General features: G+C 31.8%; 1 long non-coding RNA gene across 1 annotated transcript; it reads left to right on the forward strand.

Moving 5' to 3' along the window:
* Positions 1 to 10,352: 10,352 nt before the first annotated feature.
* LOC116420979 lies at positions 10,353 to 12,669 on the forward strand. Its single transcript, XR_004231364.1, has 3 exons — positions 10,353 to 10,480; positions 10,581 to 10,650; positions 12,442 to 12,669. It is a non-coding gene; the product is annotated as an uncharacterized LOC116420979 (long non-coding RNA).
* The last annotated feature ends 3,379 nt before the right edge of the window (positions 12,670 to 16,048 follow it).

Genomic DNA, 16,048 nt, shown 5'->3' on the forward strand with positions numbered 1-16,048 from the left:
CTTGCTTTTGAATTTTTACCAGCACACAAATGATCATGTCCCACAGTGTTACTGTAGACAGGGGGTCTAGTTCTTAGTTTCAAAATGTAATTCAACCACCAATGATGATGAAAATAAGTCATTGTATTACATAGTATCAGATTTTCTCTATTTTCCATGCCATCTTCAACTATAAAACTTTTGGAGCTGATATGGCTCATTTGGGTATTATGCTGAACTTTCTTGTATATTTTTGTTTTCATTTCCACAGCCCAGTACTTTTTTTTAATGATGCAGTAGTACTCATGATCTTCTACTATCTTTCTCCATAATATTTTAACATTACATTGATACTGATTGTGGGCCTTTTTACTTGGGAAAGGGATTAAGCATTTTATTGATTTTGACTGTTTCTGGGATCTTTAGAAGAAGGTAAATGCTTTGCATTAGTCAGGATTCTGTAGTAAATGTTTACACTCTACATCAACAAATTTTTGTCAATGTCCACATTTCCTATCGTCTGATTTCAACATTGACAGCTGATTGTGAAATGATTCCCAGATCAGTTATAATCAGTTATTTAATAGTCACTTGCATTTATTTTGATATTATGCTGTGATTTTGATGTCTAGATACTTCTGATTATTTTCTGAGATATATATATATATATATATATATATATGTGTGTGTGTGTGTGTGTGTGTGTGTGTGTGTGTGTGTTTAAAATATTAGAGAGATCCAAGAGCCTTTGGTAACTTTTATTTTTTGAACTGGAACAAATTTCTGAATATACTTTTTTTTTTTTTTACAGTTCTCCCCTCATCCGCTTTTGCTTTGAAGTTAACAATTCCCAAAGCATTTTTTGACCTTTTTTGCAGGATATTTTTAAATTATTCACAGAATTCCTTTACTTCCTTTTCCTTTGCAAAAAGATGTTGGTATATAAGGCACAATAACTTTCATAGTGCCATTTTTGCTTATGCTTATCATAAGCACGGCAAGGTGAGATGACAAATTATGCCATGACCCAATATGCATTGCTGTTTATGGGTTTCTGATTAAAACACTCTTTTAATAGATTAATTTGCCTGTTCAAACAGGACCTATGAGCCTTCCTCTCATGAAGCCACAATTTCCTTTTATCTTTCAATTTTGTTTACCATAAGAATATTAACAATGATGCAGGATAGTTTTTTATTAAATTTCAGTGTGCCAATCATAAAGCAAAGCTCTCATAGTTAATCTATAATTAGAATATTTTCTCATCTTCTAAAAACTCTGTGATTTTTATCACCCTTTGTCTCTTTTTCCATCATAATATGACTGTCACTAATTGTTTCTCAATGCTGAGGATCATTCTATTTTTTTTTCAAGAATTTAATACCTTGTGGATAGCTTACTGAAATGAAAAGCATTTCCAAGTTGTTTTTTAAACAGCAGACTACATGTCTTTATGTAAGCTTGAAAATATTTGTTTATAACTCATACATAAATGATATATAGTTTGCAGCACAGCATACAACAGTAAAGGCAAGAAAACAGTATGTTGTGGCAGTAACTATAGAGACAACCATAGAAATTGGAATTGAAATGGAATATTAAAAATCATCTAGACTGAGCTCTTCATTCTAAAGATGTGAAAACTGACGCTCAGAGATAGTAAATAATGTGTACAAGACCATACAGCTTTTTAAGGGCAAAGGTGGTACAAAACCCAAGTTTCCTAAATCTTAGTTCACTGTGTGTCCTTTTTTTCTCTGTCCTATATGTGATAAGGATACACCCTAGTTGGCTTAGCTGTGATGCTGGCCAAAACATTTGCTACCAACACTTTGCTTGGGGAGTTTCAATAAGGTTGAAATATCCTTTAAATGGAACTAATCATTTCCTCTCTTCTTCCCCCAAAGAAAGAAAGCCATTTTACTATACTATAGAAGAATTCTAGCTACCTGACCAACTTTTTTTTTTTTTTTTTTTGGCTGGCCCTACATTGAACTGGGATATACGCCAGGGCAGCTGGGGCAAGATGGCACTTCAGGGACCTGAAAAATGTATAACTGCGAGGGCTTGGATACTGAATAACAAATTTGTTCACTACTTTATTCATTTTACAACAGCAAATTTTCAAATGCTAACTTTACTTGTAACTGTGTATGGGGATACTAATATCTTTGTGTATGTTAGAATTTGATGAGTGAAAACATAGAGAGGAAAAACCATTATTCTAAACCAACATGCAAATGTTGAAAGAACAATATTATTCTGAACCAATGCATAACTGTTGAGGTTAACATTTTAACTATAATTCACATTTTTGTAACTGTATTTAAAAAATATGCCAGGTAAATTTGCCTGAAGGCCTAAAATGCCAGATGGACAAAAGAGACAAGATTATTGGAGGTAAGTCAGGTCCACCTGCATATTTGGTTCAACAATTTACAAATCAAAACATACTACTCAAACTTTATTATAATTGAGACCAAATTGCCCTGATAAATGTTCGTATTTTTAATTGTAAAGAAAATTGACTTTATTGTTGAATTTACAAATATAATTTATTGTCATTTAATTTGGATTAAATTAGAAATTTGAATGAAATGAGTAATCTCTAAAGAAAAATTATGATTTATAAGTATTCTTGACAAATGTCAAAAATTCCTTATTTTTATCACAATTTAATCAATCATTAAGCAATTTATTGAATAACTAATATCTACTAGTATAGTGCAAGGCAATGGATGTAACAATAAAAAGATACATATAGACATAAATATAAAATATTTGTCATAAGGAATATTCTGTTGGGAAGAGAATAACATGTATTTATTTTTTAAAAAAATTTTTCTCTATATACACATACATACATATTTATCTACATGTGTATATGTACTATTATGTATATGTATATGCAAATCTATACCCACATATATACATCTACATGTGTGTATATATACATATATATATATATACACATATGAAACATAGACATGTGAAATATGTATAAGAAACACGAGGCCCTATCAGTAGACATAAGCTATTGTAGACATCAAGACAGATTCCATTTAGTTGTAGGAGCTTAAGCTCAGCTTTGAAGGAATATTAGTTTTGAATGGACATGAATATAATGAACATTTAGTCTTTTAGTGACTCAGTTTTCCTCCTTTTGTGCTAGAAATAACTTTAGAAAACTTTAATTTCTTCAATATGAATATTCTATCTAAATCTAAGTCAAGAATTTAAACGAGAAATTTCCCTTGTGGAGATGATGGGGATAATATTGCCTCATTCATCAAATTTTGTAAGCATTAGTAGTATTCTTGATTCTGGCTATCTCTTTAATTCTAAGAATGAGGGAAAGAAGAATAAATAGCTCAAAATAATTTGACAGAAATGCTCCATGATATCTTAGACAGTCTTTCTTTCTTCTCTATATCCATGCCTGTACGACGATGTCAATGATGCATCTTCTTCACTATTGGGAAATTTAGACAAAGCAATAGGGGGACTGAAGATGTATAAAGTCAAGAAGAGCTGACAGAGCTTGGCTTTTGCTGCATGTTTCAGCATCTGCTTCTCCTTACATTGAGGCTTGCCTCTAAATGGGATTATTTGGCAGAGGTTCACATTCACCACATCAATAGAAGAAATGCCTCGTCTGAGAACTGGGGAGGAATTCCTTGATTCTGAACAAGACAAGTGATAAGATTATCTACCATTTTTCACTCTTCAGAGATTGGGATTCTGAAGGAAAAGGAGAAAAGATATAAAAATTTTAAGGTGATAGGAGCAAGAAAGGATTAGAGTATTGTTTAGCAGAATGGATTTTAACATGGGATCTGTGTTGTGATGACCAAGGATTGTGAGACTGATTAATCAGAAGACAGGAAGATGGATCTCATTTCATCCTACTATAATAACAATGTCATAGATATGTCTCCAAAAAGAGTTATTAAATTATCCTTCCTCAATCATAGGTGTGTCCAAAAAGAAGCATAAACCAGCCTTCTTGCTTTATATTTCAGTATTGCCCATCTCCTTTCACTGGCATCTAGGAGTTGTATCTTTATGATTTTCTCAGGGTGTTAGTAATATTATTGTAGACCTTACTCCTACACAATTCTCTTAGATGAGCACTTTTGAGTGGCATCACAAAATGCAAAAGTACATCCATCATGGAAATGTTCTTTTTGTCAGGATTGTATTGAATCTTCCTCAACAGGACTGTGCTAGTGCTAAAAAAAAACAAAAGTGGTAAAAAAAAAAGAATTAAAATAATTATGTTTGTAAATTTCAAAAATATTTAAAATGAATTAAATTTACAAAAGCAAGAAAAAATCAGGTCAGTGACAAGTTAGAATCATATCATTTGTGAAGCAGAACTAGATGAGAAAAATGAAAAACAGAAACACTATTCTTTTACTCCATCCATTTCCAATTTTATTTTCCAAACTTGATGACTACATCTTGTCCTTCATCTCATAAGTTTTATCCCCAAATATGAAAGACACCATTAGCCCTCTTTGAAGAATATTACTAATTGAGAAAGTTGTAGAAAGGAAGAATATGTAGCGAAAACTTAGAAATTAAAGAGGATTTCAAAAATAGTTTTTTATTACATTCATATACCACAATCTGTTTAGCCATTCCCCAATTGATGGGAATCTCCTAAATTTTCAATGCTTTGAACCACAAAGACATCTGCTTTAAATATTTTTGTACACATGAATCATTTTTCCTTTTATGATATCTTTTGGATACAAACCTACAAGTGGTATTACTGGATTAAAGAGTATGCACAATTTTATAAAACTTTGGGCATAGTTCCAAATTACTCCAGAATGGTTGGATCACTTCAAAACTACACAATATAGTTAAATTTTCCAACATCTTCTTTAACAGTTATTATTTACCTTTTCTTTCATATTAGCCAGTCTGATGGTATCAGATAGTACCTGAGTTGTTTTAATTTGCATTTCTCTCATTAATAGTGATGTGGAGCACTTTTTCATATGACTATAAAAAGCTTTAATCTCTTCATTTGAAAAGTGTTAGTTCATATCCTTTGACATTTATTAGTTGGGGAATGGCATGTGTTCTTATAAATTTGACTCAGACTTTTTGTTAGAAACACTGGCTGTCAACAGCTTTCTGTGTCCCTTCTAATCTAATCTAATTGGCTTTGTTGGTCTAAAATTTTAAATTTAATGTCACCAGAATTATCCATTTTATATTTTGTAATGTTCTCTGCCTCTTCTTTGACTACAAATCTTTTCTTTCTCCATAGATCTTACAGGTAAACTATTCCTTGCTCTCCTGGTTTATTTTTGTTATCATCCTTTATGTTTAAATCATTTATCCAATATCTTGGTAGAAGGTGTTAGATGTTGGTCAATCCATAATTTCTGCCATGCTATTTTCCAGTTTTTGCTGCAGTTTTTTTTTTATTTTGACAAATAATGAATTTTTATCCTAGAAACTAGAATCTTTGGATTTATGAAACATTATATTACTGTATTCACTTACTATTGTGTCTTGTATACCTAATATATTCCATTGATACAGCACTCTATTAGGCAATACCAAGTAGATTTTATGATAGCTGCTTTCTAATATGGTTTCAGATCTAGTACAGTTAGGCCATTTTCCTTTGCATTTAAAAAATTACTTCCCTTAACATTCTTGAAGTCTTGTTGTTCCAGATGAATTTTGTAGTTATTTTTCCTTTTTGTATAAAATAATTTTGGTGGTTTGTTTCATATGGTACTGAATAAGTAAATTGATTTATGTAAAATTATTATTTTTATATTAATTTAGCCTAATCATGAGCAGTTGATATTTTCCCAATTATTTATATCTGACTTGATTTGTGTGAAAAGTGTTTTTCAATTGTCTTTATAATTTTTGAGTTTTTCTTGACAGGTAGACTCCCAAATATTTCATGTTATTTTACAGTCTACAGTTATTTTAAATGGAATCATATTTCTGTATCTTGCTGCTGGGCTTTGTTAGTAATATGTAGAAATGCCAGTGACTTATGTGGGTTTATTTTATATCCTAAAACTTTGATGAAGTTGATAATTTTGAGTAGTTTTCTAGATGATTCTCTAAGTATATCATCATGTCATTTGCATAGAGTGATAGTTTCATCTCTGCTAATTCTAATTCTTTCAATTTCTTCTTTTATTATTGCTAAAACTATCATTTCCAGTACTGCACTAAATAATAGTTTCACCACTATATAACAGATACTTTTGCTTTACCCCTGATCTCATTTGGAAGACATCTAGCTTAACCCCATTACATAGAATGCTTGCTGATGATTTTACCTAGATACTGCTTATCATTTTAAGAAAAATTCTTGTATTTCTTTGCTCCTAGTTTTTTTTATTTCTCATATTTTTTTAAAAATCAATTTTATTTTTCCAAATACATATAAAGATATGTTTTTTTATATTTATTTTTATAGGCCTTTTGTCCCAAATTTTTCTTCCTCCATCCCTTACCTTCCCCATCCTTCCTGGCCATTTCAGACAGACCTTTCCTGAAGACTGTCTAAGATATCTTAAGATAGAAAATAATTACGCTCCAGATGTTTGTGGGTTCTGTTATTCCAAAATCCATCCAGAGGCTTGATTAAGCTGAGGGAAGTGAGAGAGAGCTCAAGAAATGTCCTGAATTCTCTTTAGCATTTTAGCCCCACCCCTTTTTTAGTGTTTTTAATAGATATGAATGCTATATTTTGTCAAAAAATTTTCTGCATTAATTGAGATGATCATATTATTTCTATTGGTAGTTATTGATATGACCAATTATGCTGATAATTTACATAATATTGAACAAGACCTGAGTTATGCATCTTGGCATAAATCTGATTAGGACAAAATGTATTATCCTTCTGATAAATTGCTGTAATATCTTTGCTAAAATTTCATTTAAAAACTTTTCTTCAATATTTACTAGGGAGGGGTAGCTAGGTGGTATAGTGAATAGAGCACACAGCCCTGAAGTCAGGAGGACCTGAGTTCAAATCTGGTCTCAGACACTTAACACTTCCCTCCTGTGTGACCCTGGGCAAGTCACTTAACCCTAATTGCCTCAGCAGAGAAAAAAAATCATTATGGAGATTACTTTATAATTTTCTTTCTCTGTCTTGGCTCTTCTTAGTTTATGTATCAGCACCATATTTGTATAACAAAAGGAATTTTGTAGGCCTCCTTTGCCTATTGTTTTTTTTTTTTTTTAACAGAGGAAATTTCATTTCATTTATTTATTTATTTTTCTAATAAAATTTTCATTTTTAATACACATTGTTTTATGAATCATCTTGAGAGAGGAAAACCAGAGCAAAAGGGCAAAACCATGGGAGAGAGAAAAAAATAGTTAAAAAAAAGAAGTAAACATAGCATGTATTGATTTATATTTAGTCTTCTTGGTTCTTTTTCTGGATGCAGATAACATTTTCTGTCCAAAGTCTATTAGGCTTGCTTTGGATCACTAAATCACTGAGAAGAACCAAGTCTTTCATAGTTGATCATTTCACATTCTTGCTATTATTGTGTTCAATGCATTCTTGGTTCTGCTTGTTTTGCTCAGCATCAGTTCATGTAAATCTGTCCAGGGCTTTCTAAAATCAGCTTTTTCATCATTAAAAAAAATAAGACAATAATATTCCATTATCTTTATATACCACAACTTGTGCAACCCCTTCTCAATTGATGGACATCTACTTATTTTGCAATTCTTTGCTACCACAAAAAGAGTTGCTACAAACATTTTTGGACATGGTTCCAAATTGCTCTTCAGAATGGTTGGATCATTACACAACTCTGCCAAAAATGCATTAGTGTGTCAGTTTTCCCATATCTTTTCCAACATGTGTTATTATCTTTTCCTGTCATCTAAGCCAATCTGAGAAGTATTTATGCTTATTTTTCCAAATAATTTTTATGATATTGGAATTAATTGTGCTTTGAATATTTGGTAGAATTCACTCATGAGTCCATCTGGCCCTTGTCATTTTTTCTTAGGGAGTTCATTGATGGTTTGTTAAACTTCTTTTTTCCCCCAAAAAATGAGGTTACTTAAATATTTATTTCTTTTTTATTAACCTGGGCAATTTATATTTTCTAAGTATCCATTTCATTTAGATTGTCAGATTTATTAACATACAATTGTTTGAAATAACTCATTGGTGGTGAATTCACTCTTTTCATTTTTGATATTGGTTATTTCCTTTTCTTCTTTCTTTTTTTTTAAATCAAATTAACAAAATAGTATTTATTTTATTGTTTTTCCCTAAAATCTGCTGTTTTATTTATTAATTTAATCATTTTCTTATTTTCAATTTTACTAATCTCTCCTTTGATTTTCAGATTTCTAGTTTGGTATTTAAAGATTTCTGATTGGTTATTTTATTAGCTTTTTTAATTGCAGGACTATTTCATTGATCTCTTCTTTCTCTATTTTATTCATGTAAATAGAGATAGAAAACTTCCCCTAAGAACATCTTAGACTGCATTTCATAAGTTTTGGTATATTGTTTCATTCTTTGTCTCATTGATGAAATTATTGATTGTTTCTATAGTTTATTGTTTGATCCATTCATTATTTAGGATTAGATATTCAGTTTACAATTAGTTTTTAGTCTATCTTTCAATGGCCTTTATTACATGTAATTTTTTTTAATGCATTATGATCTGAAAAAAGATGTACTTAATACTTTTGCCCTTTTGCATTTGATTTTGAAGATGAATTGCAAACTATGTATTTCCCTCTATCTTATTTTCCTGCTTATAACTTTTTTCTTTCTTTTCACCCTGTTTCTTCTTATTAGTATTTTACTTCTGTTGATAACCTCCCTCAGTCTGTTTTCTCTTCTATCATCCCCCTCCCTTTTTCTTTCCCTTTCCCCTACTACTTCTTCCTTCCTTTCTATCAGCCTTCCCTCTTTTCTTGATTTCTTTTTTATACCATCACTTCAATATCAATTTATACATATACCATCTGCTTATATATTCATGTACATACCGTTCTTAAGAGTTACAAGTATCACCTTCCCATATAGGAATGTGAACAATTTAATCTTTGAATAACATTTTTCCCTTTCTCATTTAACATTTTATGTTTTTCTTCAGTCTTGTATTTAAAGATCAAGCTTTCTGTTTAATTCTGTCCTTTTCATAAGAAATGATTGAAAGTCCCCTATTTCATTGAATATCCATCCATTCCCCTGAAAGATTATGCTCAATTTTGCTAAGTAGTTGATTCTTGAATATAGTCAAATATGTTTTCCCTTTTAGAATATCATATTCTAGGTCCAATGATTCTTTAGAAGATATAATGTCATGTATAATTCTGATGGTTGTTCCTTTATATTTGATTTGTTTCTTTCTGACTACTTCCAGTATTTTTTCCTTGACCTGATAATTCTGGAATTTGGTTACAATATTCCAAGGAATTTTCATTTTGGGATTTCTTTCAGGAAGTGATAGTGGATTCTTTCAATGACTATTTTACCTTGTGATTCTTAGATATCAGGATATCTTAGATATCAATTTCCTTGATAATTTCTTGAAAGATGCTGGCCAGGCATTTGATTTGATCATGACTTTCAAGTAGTCCAATAATTTTAAAAGATCTTTCCTGTGTCTATTTTTTCAGATTGTTTTTTCAATGAGGTATTTTATAATTTCTTTTATTTTTCATTCTTTTGATTTTTAAACTAATTCTTGTTGTCTCTTTAAGTCATTAGCTTCCCTTTGCCTAATTCTAATTTTTAAGAAATGATTTTCTTCTCTTAAGTTTTTATGTTATTTTCTATTTAGCTAATTATACTTTTAAAGGAATTGTTTTCTTCAATGAATTAACCCCCACCCCACTATTTGGTCAATTGTATATTTAATGAATTGTTTTCTTCAGTTACTTTTTGCCCTGCATTTTCTATTCTGATCTTTTGCTCTTGCATACCTCTTGTTTTCTTAATTTTTCTTTTATCTCTGTTATTTGATTTTTAAAATTCTTTTTGTGCTCTTCCAAGAAGGTTTTTTGGGCTTGAGATCAATTCATATTCCTTTTGTGAGGTTTCATATTTTGCCATTTTTGTCCTTTTCTAAGTTGGTATTTTGATTTTCTTTGTCAACTTAATTATTTTCCATAGTCAAAATTCTTTTTTGTTTTTTGATCATTTTTTGTTCTATTTCTTGGCTTTCAAAGTTGAGCTCTAGTCCTGGAGCACAGGAAACATTGACCCACACTTGTTCTGTTAAGGAGTCATGTGTGGGGTTACATGTTTTGAATACTGGGGCCTCAGGTAGGTTGCTCAATGTGCTGGGGTAACCTGACTGAGTCACTTCTATTATCTGGTTTTCAGGCCAGACACTTGTTTTCCATATTGGGGCTGGAGGTTTTACTACTGGTTTGCTGTGCTTATATCCTGCTGAGCAGTGAATGATTAATGCTGTGACTAAGAGCTTCCCACAGACTTGCCAAGACACCATCTATGGTGAGCTATGCTTCCCTTTCACCCAAGTGAGACAGACCTTTCTTGGAGTCTTTCCAAGCTATTTTAAACTGAAATGTTGTTTCATTCTGTCCTTTTGTAGGTTTTGTCATTTAGAATTTGTTAAGAGTCTTGATATATTTTGTTTCTGAGGGAAAGTGGGGAGAGCTCAGGTAAGTTCCTGGCTTTTTACTGCCATATTGTGATTTGAATTTAAGTGATGTGGACTTGCATAGAGTTTTGTGTCTCACTCTGACTTCCTGAGTCATTGAAACCCAATGGCAGGACAAAATACTGGTGATTCCTGGTAGACAGTGGACCATCTTGTCATCTTCAATGCCTAATCAAGCTCTCATCACATTATTACACCTGTTTCAGTCTTCTTCATAGCTATTGGAATAAATTGTTCTCACTCACTCATTTCACTAGGTAAAGTCTTCATATGCTTGATATTCTGTAAACCTATAGGTCTAAGCCTTGTCAGTTATTTTCAGCATGGTTTACCCTATCTGCCAAGATAGTTTTATTGGGATATAACCATCATGTGACTGATGGAACTACAGATGACAGTTGAATGAAGGTGGACACCAAACATTGTCCAGTAGCTTGAAAAGCACCAATCCTCCCTGAACCCCATGCTAGGAATTACTCTCACTTACGACCCTTTCAATATTATTGGCTTTATGGGTGCCTCATTTTTTTTTTGGACTTGTGTTTCTAATTTCCCTCTGTATTTGTATTATCCTTTTCATAAGGAGGTTCATTATGCTGAGGCATAAATTTCTTTCTAAACAGAGAAGAGATAGAGTTTGTACAGTTGTTTCAGAATCAGACTAATGGTTATTTTTGGTTTTTACCATAACCTTGTCTATTACCTTGATAGAATTAGTCTATCCTTCATTATTTATATGAAAGCACAAGAAAATTATCCCTTAACTTCCCACTGATTTGTTGATTGGATTTTCTAATAAAGATATCTTGATATTAAAAAGGGTAAGACAGCATTTTTCAAGATTCTCAGTCTCATTGAATATTCCCCATTGAGGATTTCTGTTCTTTTATATCTCATAAATCATGCAATAACTATCCCTTTGTCATGTTAACTAAAAAAGTTATAGAAACATAACTAAGTGACTTGTGATTTATTATTCAGGTAGGCAATCACTAATGTAAATATCATTTATTGTTTGCTGCAACATTACAAATCCTTCATGTGTGATTTCTGCAAGTTTCTTGATAGTAATATATAGCAAAATCTGTTTGAATTCATTTAATAAGAGTGGAGATACAGGAAAGAAAGAAATGTTTCGTTTTCTTTCCTTCTTAATATCTACCAAGAATGTTTTTCCTAGTGTCCTGTCATGTACATTTTAATTCTTGTGTTTATAAAAAAAATTAGAATGCTATTCAAATACTGATTAATTCTGGTCAGTCCACTCAAGCAATATTTTTAAGGAAATATTCTTATACTTTCTTTTAGTAAAGCTATTCATGGATTAGAGATGATATTCATTTATTGTCATATATAAAAGACTAGAACAGGTGGGTTATACTTTCAAGGATGAGGAAAAAAACATTTTATACACACAGAGTTTTCAGCAATGTTTGTTTAGCAATATCTCTACATAGTAGTGTCTGACTAATTGGCTACTAAAAGAGAGCTGTAACATAATATGAATAAAAACATTGGAGTTTTAGTTGAAACTCTTTAGCCTCAAAGTTTTTTTCTCATCTCTAAAATGGGATAATAATATTTCCCTTGTATATTTTACAAAGTTATCGTGAACAAGTGACATAATATTTTGTTAAAGTGATTTAGAAATTGCAAAGTGCCATATAAATATACATTCATTTAATTATTTTTTCAAATGTAAAGAAGGATATTTTTCATTATCAGCTACCTAACAATCACCCCACAAGCTCTGTCCAAACTAAAACAAAATGTACAAATGCTTTTTTTCAAGGTGGAGAGCCCATGATTATTTCTTAAGGACCCTTAAATGTTTCTTTGTTTGGAGGCACAGGAAATACCCTGCATGGAAGAAAAGAGAAGGTACCCTAAAAGACTAGGGTTTGGGAAGGAGCAAGAAATACATCTTTTTCTGGAGACAAATGATCCACCACATAGAAGGAGTGGAAATTTTCAAGTTGTTATAAGGAGGATACAACTTTGAGCCAGAGGGAAGCCTAAAGAAAGGTAGGAGGGAGTTCCGTATTAACTCTTAATCTATATAGAGTCACAGCTCTGTGCCAATTTGCTGCTCCAAAGTTTAATTTTAGCAGGAGGGTAAAGTACTATTTAGTGTTTCATATGACTTTATTGTACTAAAAATCAGAACTTAATATAGTATATTCTCTGATTTTGGCATCATTAAAAATTTAAAGATCTAAATGAATATTTTTATACATTTATTTGCCTCAGGTTTAAAAAGAATAAAATTATAATTTAAAAACGAGTATGCACAATGTTAAGGGACCTCCTGAACTTGTCTTCTTCTTTTTACTTTATTAAAGCTTTTTATTTTCAAAATATATATATGGATAATTTTCAACCTTCACCCTTGCCAAACCTTGTGTTCTAAATTTTTCCCTCCCTTCCTCTCATCCCTTCCCCTAGACTTCAAATAATCCAATATATGATAAACATGTGCAATTCTTTTATATATATTTCTACAAATATCATGCTGCACAAGAAAAATCAGATCAAAAAGGGGAAAATAAGAAAGAAAACGAAATGCAAGCAACAACAATAAAGAGTGAAAATACTATATTGTGATCCACACTCAGTTCCCTCAGTCCTCTCTCTGGGTGCAGATGGCTCTCTTCATCATAAGACCATAGGAATCAGCCTGAATCATCTCATTTTTGAAGAGAGCCATATCCACCAGAATTGATTATCATATAATCTTGTTGTTGCTGTGTATAATGTTCTCCTGATTCTGCTCATTTAACTCAGCATCAGTTCATGTAAGTCTCTCCAGACCTTTCTGAAATCATCTTGCTGATCGTTTTTTATAGAACGATAATATTCCATAACATTCATATGCCATAACTTATTCAGCCATTCTTTAACTAATGAATATCCACTCAGCTTCCAGTTCCTTGTTACCATAAAAAAGGCTGCCAGAAATATTTTTACACATGTGGGTCCCATTTCCTCCTTTAAGATCTCTTTGTGATATAAGCCCAGTAGAAACACTGCTGGATCAAACGGTGTGCACAGTTTAATTGTCCTTTGGACATATTTCCAAATTGCTCTCCAGAATGGTTGAATCAGTTTGAACTTATGTTCTTGAGTTGCCATATTTTCCAGATACATTGGACCAGGCCTATATATAGGGACCTGAATGTGTCAAGAAGAAATTACCTTCTAAGCTGACATAAATTATTGGTGCTCGTCCACTCTCTCTCTCTGTGTCCTTGGGGGTCAATATAGGTGCCAATCAGACTGCCCTGAGAATCTGTATATCTAGGAACCTTGCAGATAAGTTGATCTTCATAGTCTAGCAGTTCCCAAGGAAAGAGAATGTTTCTTTTCCCCATACCTTTCTCCTCCCCTTTGGGAAGGAATTAATCCTTTTTGTCCTTCCCTCATGGAAGTTAAATACCCAAGGTTTTCCCTGCACTGATGGACTCCTGGATATAAGGAGTGGGAACATTTATGTGTCTTTCTCTTGTAGCAAATCCAGTTGCTTGTCTCATCTTTTTTCATGAACAATAAATATGTACACACATACATATGCATATACAATCATACACATACATATATACATATATTTCCATATAAATATAAATGAATAAATAAATAGGTGTAGTTGTTTATTTTTCATTTTTGAAGAGGATCAGTGACATCATGGGGTGATGTCTTGACTGATGTATGAATGTGTAACTCTACCTCACTTAAATACAAAAATCTTTAGTCTCACTATCTCTTCCTGAGTCATCAAAGTCCAGTGGTAAGACAAGTCATGAAAACCTGTGATGGCCTGAGTGGATGACCTTGGCACATTTGAGGTCTGACCAAGCAATAAGTACTCCAAAGCAGCACTCTTAAGCTACCTTCATGGACATTGAGACAAATTGTTTTGATCCATATACATTGGAGTATGCAATTAACAATTGCTGACAACTGTATTGACTAGATTCTTTGTCTTTCCATATAAGTATTCTTAAAAGTCCTTCATCTTCAAAAAAATACCACTGGCTGTTAATTAATTAATTATCTTCACTTCCCCTGCAACTTCTAAGGTGCAAATGCTTATTTAAAGTAGTTTGATCTACTGTTTTCTATACATAGATTTAAGCTTCAGGAGATATTGTTCACTTCCAAGTTTTCCAAACAGATCTAAATCCTTTTTCCCCCTTAATTGTAATTTTGGAACCTTATCTCGTTAGTATCTTTCCTTATGCCCCTTTGACCTGAGTAAATGCAAGATATGTGTAGCAAGTTTATCTTCTTTTCTTAAAATGGTGATCCCATATCTCAATTTCTCAAAGTCCTTCAGTCAGTCACTATTGTTTTATCACCTGATAAATAGAGAGGCAGAAGTTTCAACTCACTGCCAGCTAATTCTCGAATTCCAAAATAGTTTAAAATATGATTGGGAAATGTTTAACAAAATAATTAAAAATATAACACAATGTAGATAATTTAACAATGGTTACATATGTAAGTGTTTTTCTATATCAATCTGAAACTCTGTGGGGGATCCTATTTCTATTTTAATTTGATACCACTGTACTACTGTTTAAAATAGTACTTGCATTGTCATCAGGCTTCTTTTCTTACTCATGTATACATATACATGAGATATCCCATGTCCAAGTAGTTTCCATTCAGACTATTGACTCTGGAGATAAGAAATATAGTAGATCATATTGTTTAATGAATAATAATAAAATAAACTATAATTATATAATATATAATAGTGCAATGATATAACAATATATTTCTTTTCTATTCTATTTATGTTAAATTATATAATAATAAAATGAACAATTTAATAGTTCATATACATATATACATATATGCATATAAATAAAACATATATGTATAGCTAGGCATAAATATTTATTTATTTGTTCTAGTATCCAGATATCAATCTATTTTTGCCATATTAGAAATAGTATGATACTAGATATCACACCAAATAAAAGTACTAAAGAAGTTTGCCAAAGAGAGAGAGACAGAGAAACAGAGAAAGGGGCACACACACACATACAGAGAGAGAGAGAGAGAGAGAGAGAGAGAGAAAGAGAAGAGAGAAGAGAGAAGAGAGAGAGAGAAGAGAGAGAGAGAAGAGATAAGAGAGCTCATAAACAGTGTAGCACGCCAGGTAGGAATCACGTTGACTTTGGATATCTCTTCTCATAGATATCTGCAGGTTAAAACTGGTTAGCATAGAAATGGCCAGTGAGGATGGAATGATATGACAGCTAATTTGATTGGAAACCTTTCAGAAGATACCTAGAGGAAGATGTACAAAAACCTGAGTGATAAGGTGAGTTTTATAACAATAGTTTTTGAAAGAATAGGTCAGGGGTAAGCAAAGGGGATGCCAGAGAAATGTT

The sequence above is a fragment of the Sarcophilus harrisii genome, chromosome 1 (assembly GCF_902635505.1).
Source record: "Sarcophilus harrisii chromosome 1, mSarHar1.11, whole genome shotgun sequence".
NCBI lineage: Eukaryota > Metazoa > Chordata > Mammalia > Dasyuromorphia > Dasyuridae > Sarcophilus > Sarcophilus harrisii.